The 10,663-nt window shown below is 43.8% G+C and overlaps 1 pseudogene; it reads right to left on the reverse strand.

The window, feature by feature from the left end:
• Positions 1–10,274: 10,274 nt before the first annotated feature.
• On the reverse strand, positions 10,275–10,397 carry LOC138851761 (U2 spliceosomal RNA; annotated as a pseudogene).
• Positions 10,398–10,663: the final 266 nt, after the last annotated feature.

The raw sequence follows: 10,663 nt of genomic DNA on the forward strand, positions 1-10,663 counted from the left end.
TCGTCTGGGAAACAGTAGAGGGGTGCAAAGCACGTCCGCACTCTACCTCATCCAGGCAGCGAATGCACAACACCTCCTCGTACCACTGCTGTCAGGTTACTGAGGAGCGTCAGGCAAGGGGGTCTGCACGGCCCAATAGCGATGCAGCCAATCAATGGCCAGTATCAAGGGCAGTACCATTCAGCCCGGACTTTTTATGTTCCCATCTGTTGTAGAAAGCTTCCAGGTTTTCTATGAAAGCAGCTTTGATGTTATCCTCTTTTAATACCCTTGTGATTTTAGTCCACAGATTTTCCTCATTTGGGCATACCCAAAAACACTTCTCTGTTTTAATACTGCTTGTAGCTAGTTCTGGGATATCTGCACAAGGAGCGTGACACCAATTTCCACAAAAATGACAATTTATCCATGTGGTAGCCCGTTTGTTTGACTGACCACAGACTACACACAGCTTCATAATGATTTGAATGGTTGATTTACTGCAAGTCTACTAGCAACCTCTTGAATATTATATTAATAACCTTAAATGAAGCTCTAGCTATTTGTATTTCTGTTTCTAACTCTTTTTGTATATTGGACAGCTTACCGTCACGTTCCTGATTTTTAATGTTTGTGTTTATAAGGGCGCCTACAAACCCATCCGTTTACAGTCTGCTTTATTGTCCAACGAAACTGTTTGAAACCAGTCCCGGGTTCGGACCAGTCAAGGGTTCGGACCAGTCAAGGGTTCGGACCAGTCGATCTGCTCTGATCAGTGGGTCACTTATTTAAAACATACTGGTCGGTGATTTGAGCTAACACATGAAGGATCTACTGGAAATTATCTACCCGAGTAATATGTGATTTGACTGATACAAAAGTATAACTTGCGTGTTGAAGAGCCGGTGATATCTGGCAGCTCCTACAATGACGTACAGTCGACCTCTTTGTTTATCAATCGCTGTATCTGGCTTTTCTATTTTTGTTTTTCCGTCTCCACCACAATAAATGCTATATTATCACTATAGTTGACTGGTGCAAATTTTGGAGGAAGGACGCTTTTTCTGTAGTAATAATTGCTTCTCGTTGTGTATATTGCGACCGCTGGTAACTACAGGTTATATGAAATTCACAGTAACGTCTCGTATTTCAAGAAAATGAAACTAATGAAAGTCACTCCACTCCACTAAGTACCATTATAATACTGGTTAGTTGCTACTACAACACTGTATTCTGCTATTCACTGGTATCACTAGATACAAACCTCGTCTTAAAACTGTGTATGGTTCCTGCCTCCACTACGTCATTTTCTAGGCTATTCCACTGCCTTACAACTCTATGACTGAAGAAATACTTCCTACTATCTCTCTGACTCATTTGTGTCTTATTTGTACTCACCTGTGTGTGTGTGTGTGTGTGTGTGTGTGTGTGTGTGTGTGTGTGTGTGTGTGTGTGTGTGTGTGTGTGTGTGTGTGTGTGTGTGTGTGTGTGTGTGGTGTGTGACTCAACAATCAATATTTGCACCAATAACTCATTACAGTTGTGACCGGGTGTGTTAGTTAGTTTAATATGTTTATTATGCACCCCATACCCATCCTGTGGGCGGTAGTCAAAAGATTACAGAGGTACATACGACCGGGTGTGGAAGTGTGAATTGCTCATTACTCTATAATTTGTTCATGATTGTAGCCAAAGTATAAACGTAAGTAACCATTCTACAGAATTCATTACCTTTGTAACTTGTGAGCTCATTACCTTTGTACCTAGTTCAGCTATCAAAACTTTGGGGGCCCAGTCCCTGGACCCATTACGTACCTCTGTAATCTGTAAATACCTTTGTAACTTGTCATGATTGTGACCAGACTTACCTGGAGTTCATTACCTTTGTAAATTGTGAGTTCATTACCTTTGTAAATTGTGAGTTCATTACCTCTGTAACTTGCTCAGCTATCAAAACTTTGGAGTCCAGTCCCTGGACCAATTATGTACCTCTGTAATCTTTTGACTACCGCCCACAGGATGGGTATGGGGTGCATAATAAACATATTAAACTAACCTGCTAGTGTACCTCCATATAATCTTCCTGGCCTGCTAGTGTACCTCCATATAATCTTCCTGGCCTGCTAGTGTACCTCCATATAATCTTCCTGGCCTGCTAGTGTACCTCCATATAATCTTCCTGGCCTGCTAGTGTACCTCCATATAATCTTCCTGGCCTGCTAGTGTACCTCCATATAATCTTCCTGGCCTGCTAGTGTACCTCCATATAATCTTCCTGGCCTGCTAGTGTACCTCCATATAATCTTCCTGGCCTGCTAGTGTACCTCCATATAATCTTCCTGGCCTGCTAGTGTACCCCCATATAATCTTCCTGGCCTGCTAGTGTACCCCCATATAATCTTCCTGGCCTGCTAGTGTACCCCCATATAATCTTCCTGGCCTGCTAGTGTACCTCCATATAATCTTCCCGGCCTGCTAGTGTACCTCCATATAATCTTCCTGGCCTGCTAGTGTACCCCCATATAATCTTCCTGGCCTGCTAGTGTACCCCCATATAATCTTCCTGGCCTGCTAGTGTACCTCCATATAATCTTCCTGGCCTGCTAGTGTACCCCCATATAATCTTCCTGGCCTGCTAGTGTACCTCCATATAATCTTCCTGGCCTGCTAGTGTACCCCCATATAATCTTCCTGGCCTGCTAGTGTACCTCCATATAATCTTCCTGGCCTGCTAGTGTACCCCCATATAATCTTCCTGGCCTGCTAGTGTACCTCCATATAATCTTCCTGGCCTGCTAGTGTACCTCCATATAATCTTCCTGGCCTGCTAGCGTACCTCCATATAATCTTCCTGGCCTGCTAGTGTACCTCCATATAATCTTCCTGGCCTGCTAGTGTACCTCCATATAATCTTCCTGGCCTGCTAGTGTACCCCCATATAATCTTCCTGGCCTGCTAGTGTACCTCCATATAATCTTCCCGGCCTGCTAGTGTACCTCGCATATTATGGAAAATTTTCTAGGGTGGTTACCTGTATGTACCTCAACATTATATACATACAAGTAATCTCATTGGGAGACAGTTAGTTTAATATGTTTATTATGCACCCCATACCCATCCTGTGGGCGGTAGTCAAAAGATTACAGAGGTACATAATTGGTCCAGGGACTGGACTCCAAAGTTTTGATTGCTGAGCAAGTTACAGAGGTAATGAACTCACAATTTACAAAGGTAATGAACTCACAATTTACAAAGGTAATGAACTCACAATTTACAAAGGTAATGAACTCCAGGTAAGTCTGGTCACAATCATGACAAGTTACAAAGGTATTTACAGATTACAGAGGTACGTAATGGGTCCAGGGACTGGGCCCCCAAAGTTTTGATAGCTGAACTAGGTACAAAGGTAATGAGCTCACAAGTTACAAAGGTAATGAATTCTGTAGAATGGTTACTTACGTTTATACTTTGGCTACAATCATGAACAAATTATAGAGTAATGAGCAATTCACACTTCCACACCCGGTCACAACTGTAATGAGTTATTGGTGCAAATATTGATTGTTGAGTCACACACACCACACACACACACACACACACACACACACACACACACACACACACACACACACACACACACACACACACACACACACACACACACACACACGCACGCACACACACACACACACACACACACACACACTTTAGTTTGAGAGACAACAACCATATTGTATACCGTAGTCACCCGTGTAGACATGTGAGAAAACTTAACCACCTCTGGTCACTGCAGGTGGCCCCTCGACCCTCACAATCTTATCCATATCTATCCGAGACCAGTATAAACTGGGTAGCACCCTCAAGTACGGCGCTACTAATTAATTGTGGACTGTATAGATTATATTAGTGTAACTGAATGAAGGGGGGAGGGGTAGGTTACACATGGATATATCCAGCAAGGAAAAACACTTGTATATAATCCCACCACTTACCAGATATTCTCTGATGGTCACTTGATGTAGCTGGATCACCCACAACCTATCTAATTACAACATAGGTCATTGTCTGCATCGCTCTTGGGCCGTGTAGACCTCCTGCGCAAACGCACTTCAGTTCCCTGACTGCAGTAGTGTGAGGTGGTGCTTGTCGCGCCTCTGTCGTCAGCCCAGGAGAACTACCATTTTTTTTTATATATTTTATTTAATACCAATACAGTTTAACATAAAAATAAAGAAACAGTATGGATCTCAATCAAAGTAACTGACAACAGATTTCACCTATATGCTCGCAAGATATTGCTGCTAAAACATACAATAATAACTTACGGCAAGAACATAGCTAAAAAAAATACTGTCACAGGGTCATGAATTGACATATATACACATTCATTGATGCAAAACATTGCATATATATATATATAAATTGTACATATAACATGACATCTGACAAAGGCTCAATACACTTGAACATAAAATATACAAAGAAGTTATATTTTTTTTATATTTTATTTAAAACCAATACAGTTTAACATAAAAATAAAAATACAGTATGGCTCCTAATCAAATTAACTGACAAACGGATTGTACCTACATGCTCGCAAGATATTGCTGCCAAAAATACAACAATAACTTACAGCAAGAACATAGCTATAAAAAAATTCCATGTCACAGGGTCATGAATGGACATATATACAAAACCTTGCATATATATAAATTGTACATATGAATGACATCTGACAAAGGTTCAATACACTTGAACATGAAATATACAAAGAAGTTATATTAGTTAAATCCCATCCTTCGCATTAATCAAAAAACCAAAACCTAACATCATAATCTTACTAGAACATCTACATATGTATCCCTAACAATACAGCTTTACATATACCAACATACGAAAAAAAAACATAAACCGTCTAGATATGTGTGTATACCATACAGACTAAAACTTAACATCAAGAACTTAGCATTGACACCAAACCGGTATCAGGGTACAGACCATAATTATAAACTTTAAAAAGAATCGAGTCATACATATATAAAGTATTACATAACGTCTGACCAATGACAAAGGCTCAATACAATAGAAAGGGATATATATTTACACACACCCACACACACACACACACACACACACCCACACACACACGTACACACAAAAAGTTTCACAACATCACATTAATCAGATGCACTGTATGCACAAAGCAAAACAGTATATAAGTGTATATCTCATCATGCAAAAACCCAGCACGTAACATAAATACAAACTAAAACACACTTCCTGTCGCAAAGAACTTATTCCTCAAGAATCGTGTCATACAAGACTGATACACATCAAAATTATACATAAAAAAACTTACTATATTATACCTACATTCTGAAAAGTGTTATATCTAACATAACGAGACCTTGAGCTCTACATCCACACTTGGATGCCATAAAGTCTCAATGAAAACCAGAAAACCTTTCCAAACCCACATTCACAACACTCTCACGACCCCCCCCCCAATGGAGGCGAGCCCGCTGGGACCCCCTGACTCCCTCCAACCTATGAAAACCCCTTCACTCACTCATTATCAATCACAGATTTACGAGAATCCCTAACGTTAGCATTCTATACCCCTCTGAGAAATCCTGATCCCACCTCCTCCCATACAAATCTCTGTTACGACACATCGTACGATAGAACGTTACCGCAAGAACTTTCCTTCTCTCCTCACTATCCCCTCTCCCCCTCATCACCCACGACATATATATATAATCTACCATGATATAATCTAAAGCTCTTATGACACCCTCGTCTAACCCACCCATATCTAGACTTAAAGCACGCAGAACCGACACCCCACGACCCCCCACCCTCTGTACCAACCTACTTAACCAGCACCTAACCTCCTCTAGCCCTTCACAAAAGTAAACTACATGGAACGCGGTCTCATCCCCTCCACAGATACCACACCCCCCACCCTCTACAACCTGTCTGTTTCGTAGTATCTCACCAGACGGAAGGATCCCATGCAGGAAACGAAACATCACCTCACGCGCCCGAGGGTTTAACTTCATTTTACTAAATCTAAACCAAATACTCTTCCATGCATACATGGGGAACAAACCCTCAACTGGGATAACGCACCTACCTACAAGTAACCTACACAAAACCCTTATACGAACCTTTCTCAGTTCCCTAACCAACATCACAGCCCTCAAAACGATTTTGCATTCCCTGAACTCCATTCCTCGATACCACACACCCAGCCTGTCGTGTATCCTTCCCAACTGCCCTGCGTTCACACCCTCACGCAATACTTCCCATTTAATAAACACACATTTAGCCTTCTGTCTCAAATCCATCAACCCCAACCCACCCTGACTTACAGGTAACATTACAACTTCCCTCCGTAACCAATCACAACGTGAACCCCACAAAAATTTGTACACCCATCTTAGAATTCCCGCAATCGCTGTCTCTGTAATTGGGAACACAGCTGCAACATGCCAAATCTTACTATACAATAAAATGTTTACGACTATCACTCTCTGTATAAGAGTTAGGTGCTGGGGTCTCAGAACACCTAGACGCCCCACGATCCTTTCCAATAACCTATCCGAGTATCCACCCTCGCCGCAACCATGTCATCCTTATAAATAATACCACAAATCTTTAAAGACATCGCCCATTCTTTAACAACATTGCATCTCCCCCCCCACACCCCCCACCCCAGAACCCAACCCCATGCACCTTGACTTCGCACTATTTACGTGCATTCCCGTGGCACTTCCAAATAATTGCACAACCTTGTCCAACACTCCCATTGACATCCCTTCACGAATGAGAACAGTGGTGTCGTCAACGTATCCAATTAAACCCAGCCATGCCCTCCCACCCCCCACACTTCCCTCACCTGGCGTACATAAGCTGCGGTCAACCATTCTATAAAAGGGGTCCTGGAAACATGCAAACAATATTTGTGACATGGGGAATCCCTGTCTAAGGTCTCTACCCATTGCAATATCCCTCCCCATACACCCATTAATCTGCATCCTCATTTTCGCCCCCTTGTATAACGTATTTACCCACTCGACTATTTCCTCCCCAAAACCCTGTCTCCTAAGTATAACCTGCAAAGCTCCCCTTTCCACTCTATCATATGCTCCCTGCCAATCTAGAGCCAACAAAGCCGCCCCTTCACCCCCACCCTTAGCTTCCACAAAACTTCTCAGTATGCCATGTCCTTCAGTCATCGACCTTCCCGGCAACCCAAACTGAGATTTTGACAAGACCCTTCCCACAACACCTTTGAACCTATTACCTAAAATTTTTGCGAACACCTTATAGTCTGCACACATCAGTAATATGGCTCGGTACTCCCGAAGGGTGGGCTGCCTCTTGACCTTCGGGACCAACACTACAACTGCTGTTACCTGCTTCTCCCCCAACTTACCCTTCTCCTTCATACGATTAAATAACCTAACTATAAATCCCCTTATTAACGTCCAATGTTGTAAATAAAATTCTACTGGGAGACCGTCAATACCCGGCGCTTTCCCCTTCCTCATTCCCCTTAACGCATTCTCTATTTCCTCTGCCGTAATAGTCCCACCTAAAGCCTTTCTATCACTATTTCCTAAATTACACGTCACATACGTACACACCTTGTCCAACGCCATGTCACCCACTCCCTCACTGTTCCAGTACTTCTCGTACCAAGCCTCCGCATATGCACACATCCCCTTCATGGTTCGTATCTCCTTCCCTGCTCTATAATTCCCAACCATCTCCGTTACCTCTAAACATGGAATAGCTGTCACCGCCTGCCTTTGCTTTTGATGCCGCAAAACACAAGCTGACGGCTTGTCGCCTCAAAGCACTTCTTCCACCCCTGCCTGCACCCTTACAGCTTGAAACCTTTCATTTTGCATCACCCTCAACCTCCCCTTTATTTCAGCTATTTCATCCATAGGAAAATTATTCCCCCCCACCCCCCGCCCATAGCAACCTCTTAACCTATTCTCTAAATAGTTAGCCAGTCCATATTTTAAATTATTAATACGTTTTCCTTCGCTCACATAAAACTTTCTAATCCTTTCTTTTGCAACACAATCCCACCATGTCACAATGTCATCCACTCCCTGTTCTTCCACACTAAGCTCCCTCCATAGGACTGAAAACCCCTCCAACCCCTCCTCATCACCTAACACACTTATATTTAATTTCCAATAACTTCTATATATGTCTGCGAGCGTCCCCCACCCAACCTCCACCACCACTGCCCTATGATCTGACATTGTAGCCTCCACAGTACTGAAAGATTTCACATCCACTCCCTGAGAAAGGTACACTCTATCTAGTCTCGCAGCATATCCACTCCTAACAAACGTATATTCAGTTTCCCACACCGCCCCCCCGAAGGCATCACGTAACCTAACATCCTTTAATAAATCCCTAAGAGCCACAGACATATATCCAGCCCCTTTTGGGTCCACATCAGCCACCCTGATTACACTATTCCAATCCCCACCAACTATTGCCACCTCTGGCAGTGCACTTAAGAAAAACACAAGACCCTCACACACAAAATCATTCTTTACCTTTATGTTATTTTCTGCCGGCGCATACACACTCACAAAATACACACACTTACCCATCCACCACCCATCCACACGCAACACCCTCCCTCCCCCTCCTCCCTCGCTTCTCTGCAAAACAAACGGGCTCGTCTCCCCTATTAAAATTCCCACACCACCTTTTAGATGGGGAGATGGCAGGGTAACTACTCGAAATCCTGCCACCTCCAACACCCTACCCTCTTTAAAATTGTGCTCCTGCAGGAACACAACATCCACTCTAGATTTATTCAGGAAATTAAGAAATCAATTTCTCTTCATACCGCTACATAACCCCTTAACATTTACAGACATACACCTAAGGCCTATTAAAGTTTCCATCCCTGCTTCCTCTCATCACTCTTTACAACTCCAGAGCTTGAATTTAAGTTTGACACCTTCAGAGTGCTCTCTTTCCCTCCCCCCTTCTTCCGGTGCCTCCTATCATGGCTACCACCACCTACACCACTACCGTCACACTTCACCTCAGTCTGTTTCCCAGGCCGTTGTGCAGGCATAAGGACATCATCAGAATCTGATGTAGCCGCCCTCTTTCTCGTGACCATCATGTTACACATTTCTTGGTCAGATGTTGCCTCTCAATGAACCTCCACCTCTACCTGAGAATGGTTTAATGATTCAACGGACGACTCCAAACCACCATCACGTCCCAAACTATCATGTCTCTGACTTTTTGGAAGCGACGACTCTCCGATGACACCACGCTCAGATGTAGCGTCCCTCTCTGGCGGTGACAAAGTCTTCAACACCTCCACCAATTCCTCCTCAATCTCAAGAACCTTCTTCTGTAATTGCTGCTCCTCCTTATCCACAGGAGACGATACCTAATCAGGCAGCTGGGGGAGGGACTCCAACTCACCACCAGTCCTGTGTGCCCGATCCACTATCTCGCTCCACAAAACACCACGCCCTCCATCCGATGTTTGTTTCTCACCTGCCACCTTTGAAGCAGGGGCTGCGACGTCCACCACAGGTCCAGGCACACGTCTTCGCTTGTCACAGGTCGCCGCTATGTGATCATACTCACTACATAGGCAGCATGTACGTCGTTGTCCTGGGTACATTACCATGACCTGCGTCCTGAAATCTTGGAGATACACGTAGGACGGTATTGGGTGCCTGAAAGTCATTTTGAGGTTGAAAGAACCCTCTGGAAAACCAGCATAGGCACCTGCCGCCCACGTACCATGTTGAGCATAATGCACTGTCCCATACTTCTCAAAAACTTTCCTTATATCCGCCTCGTCCGCCTCAAAGGGAACGTTGCGTAACTTGATCCACATATAATGCCGTGAAACATCTACCATTCTTACACTGACAGCTGGTGTGACGTTAAGACTCACGTCCTGAAACATGGTGACTAACGATTCATAAACCGTTGCTGATAGCAGTTTGACGAAAATTCGTTGTCCTCCATTCAGTGCTACACCATACAAGTCACTGTCTTGTACGCCATATGTCTCCCGGATGATCTTTGGCAATAAGACTTGTGCAGAACTAGGCGTTATCGTTCCTTTAAGTAGCTCAATGCCTACAGTATTTATCCGGCGTCTCAGACTAACAGCCATCTTGACAATCACAGTGCACTTATGTTGTTAGCCGAGGTGTGACAGCACCACTTCACACCACTGCAGCCAGGTAACTGACAAGGGAGCTCGCCTACAAACAGCAGAGGGGTGCAGAGCATAACCACACTCTACCGTGGTCAGGCAGCGAATTGGTTTTCGTATCAGATATTAAGCTGATAAGAACAGATACTACACTTTGATCTTAGCCAAAAGGCCGAGAAGCGATGTCACAAACGCACTTCAGTTCCCTGACTGCAGTAGTGTGAGGTGGTGCTTGTCACGCCTCTGTCGTCAGCCCAGGAGAACTACCATTAGTCAACATGGCGTTCAGTTACAGACGCAGGATTAACACTGTCGGCGTTGAACTTCTCAGTGGGGCAATAACGCCAGCTTCAGCCCAGGTATTACTACCTAAAATCATCAGAGACACGTATGGCATTCAGGATGGCGAGTTGTACGGAGTAGCATTGAACGGAGCATGTAGATTTTTTG

This window comes from Cherax quadricarinatus, unplaced genomic scaffold (genome assembly GCF_038502225.1).
Source record: "Cherax quadricarinatus isolate ZL_2023a unplaced genomic scaffold, ASM3850222v1 Contig1981, whole genome shotgun sequence".
NCBI lineage: Eukaryota > Metazoa > Arthropoda > Malacostraca > Decapoda > Parastacidae > Cherax > Cherax quadricarinatus.